At 62.5% G+C, this 2,500-nt stretch overlaps 1 protein-coding gene across 8 annotated transcripts in view; it reads right to left on the reverse strand.

Moving 5' to 3' along the window:
* Nucleotides 1-2,500, reverse strand: part of EBF3 (EBF transcription factor 3) — a 108,529-nt gene that overhangs the window by 10,540 nt on the left and 95,489 nt on the right. The gene's annotated exons all lie outside the window — the stretch shown is intronic.

Consider the following 2,500-nt stretch of genomic DNA (forward strand, 5'->3'; position numbering starts at 1 on the left):
CCGTTACCCGCTCACTGCACGCGTCCGAATCCGCGCCTGGGCCCCCTCTTCCGATGCTCTGGGGGGCGAGCACCCCTGAGCACCGGTCCCGCCCCGAGGGGTGGGTTTGCCCCCTTTCTTCTGCACGTAAGAGCCGTGACTATTTCTGATCTCTAATTAGACTGGAGGAAAGTCAAAGGGCTGCTCGACACATTGCGAAAACGGTGGTGCGGTCGGCACGTTGCAGGCCCCGGGGCCCCGACGGCCACCGACGGCCGCTGCTGCGATCCCCGCGTGGGGCCCGCGACGCACGGGCGCCGGCGATGATGACATACGCCCGGCTACGGCTAGCTTCGGATTTATCCCAGCGGTCCTTTTCTGTCTAGCATCTTGCCTGAGCACACACCAGGCAGGAGGCGCACTTACTCTTGCACAGCTTTAACAATCTGTGAATGGCTGACTACAAACTGATGTAGGGCACTCTCACTCCACCAGCCTCTCGGAATTGCCGGCCACAAATAGTAATTAATCTTTTTATCCCTCAAATTGTAATTTTGACTATGAACTGTGCGCGGCCATAAATCAGCCGCGCGCGCGCTGGGTACAGTGCATGAATCACGGCCGGGACTCGGTCCGACTGCACACTCTGTGTTTAACAAGCTTTATAAGGAGCCATTGGGCTTTATTATGGCTCTGCCTGACTCCAACAAAAACTGAGCCCGGAGGCCCGGGGACGCGAGTTAAGATGAAAATACTTATTAGAGCACATTACTTCTTGATGTAGGTTCCGTCTTCCGAGGAGGAAGGCCGCGCTGCTCGGCGTGACATAAATCAGGGGCTTTTCTCAGACTAATAAGACCCTCCACCATCGATTCATTACTCGGCCTGCCGTTCGGGCCATCACTCATTAGCACATAACGTGACGATCGCCACCCCCCGACGCGGCGGGCCCGCGGACGGCCGGGCACACAAAGGCCGCGGCCGCAAGGGGCAGGGTGCCGGCCGCCTCCGAACGCGCTGTCCGAGGTGACTGGCCGCCGTCATCCCTGAGTGCTGGGGCTGCGGGTGTCGGCGGCCGCGCGGGGCCCGCCAGCAACGCCGGAAGGCTCCGCGGGCGCTCACCGACGCAGCCAGAAGTGGAGGGCCACCGAGTGATGACACCCCATCCTCCTCCCGGAGACAAAGGCCCGCGCAGGAATGTGAAGTAAGACATTTTCCTGTTAATAACGCATTGATCCGCCACATTGATCTCGCGCGACATGGCTCTGGCTGCGATGCCGCCCTCCCCCTTCCTGGCAAACGGGAGGCTGCTGCGAGACGCCGCGGCGTGTGTGACCCGGCAAAATTTCTAAGTCCTTGTGATGTAAATTCTATATGTGTAAAACCACTTCATAATCAAACCATTAATCATCAGAAGCTGTCAGCGTTGACTTGGGGGGCGATTTGTCATGTCCCTGCCCGGGCCGGGACAAGGGCGTCGGGCAGGCAGCGGGCGCTCGGGCCTCACCCAGCGACCGGGCGCGAAACCAGGACGAGCCAACGCATCGCGCTTCCCGATGAGGGGACAGAACGAGCGGCCCGCGGGGCGTCCGCGGCCCGTCGGGGCGGCTCCCCCCAGCTCATCGCCGCGACGGTGCGACTTAACGAGGCGGCCTGGTGAAGGGTGATCAGGAAAGATAGATGGGCGGCCACCATTGATTTCATGCAAATGCCCCTGACGGGTGATAGACGGTCGGCGCGAGCTCTCGGGAGCGTCGCGACGCGTAATGGCCGGGCGTTTTCCGGCGTCTCGGTGGAACTGATTCTCCTTCTAGGACCAAAAGCATCTCCACGCGGGACGAGCACGGGGGGACCTCGCGCCTCAGCTCGAGGCGCGTCGGCAGGCGCTGTGGGGGGCGGGGGGGGCGCCGTCCCACGGGAGGGCCCGCCGAGCGGGCCGGGGAGGGGCTAGCGGTGCAGCAGCTGGAGCCCCGTTCCGGGGCTCGGCCACCGGAAGCCCCGCGACTTTACGAGGAACGATGAGAACCGCCGCCCCGGCTCCACACCGCAGGGACAGTGACGCACGTTTGTGGCTCTGGGGGGTGTCTGATCGCTAGGGGTGGGGTGACCCGCTCTGCCTCTGCACCTCCGAGAGCAGCTGCCGTCGGCGGGGCCCACTGGCGACCTGCCGAGCACCCGGCCGCACAGGCCCCGCCGCCCCGCGCCCGGCGGGACGAGGCTTCCCCGGCAAATCCCACGACTGCAGGAGAAAGCCGGGCCCTTCGCACACATCTCATAAATCCTCCGCGTGTGGAGTTCAGGAGGCGAGGCCCGGCCGGGCAGGGCCGGGCTCCGGCCCGCCCAGTCGCCACGCACCGAGCCAGGACAATCAATACCACTTTCCTGTTTTAGAGCCGGGTAATTATGAGGGGGAGAGATTGCCTGACCTTTCACCTGCACTGCATTACTTTGCTGATATTAAGATAAATTGCCTGATTTTGGGTAAACATATGCTGCAATTCAGACTGTCAGCACTGGTTTG

Source organism: Rousettus aegyptiacus, unplaced genomic scaffold (assembly GCF_014176215.1).
Source record: "Rousettus aegyptiacus isolate mRouAeg1 unplaced genomic scaffold, mRouAeg1.p scaffold_m13_p_6, whole genome shotgun sequence".
Taxonomy (NCBI): domain Eukaryota; kingdom Metazoa; phylum Chordata; class Mammalia; order Chiroptera; family Pteropodidae; genus Rousettus; species Rousettus aegyptiacus.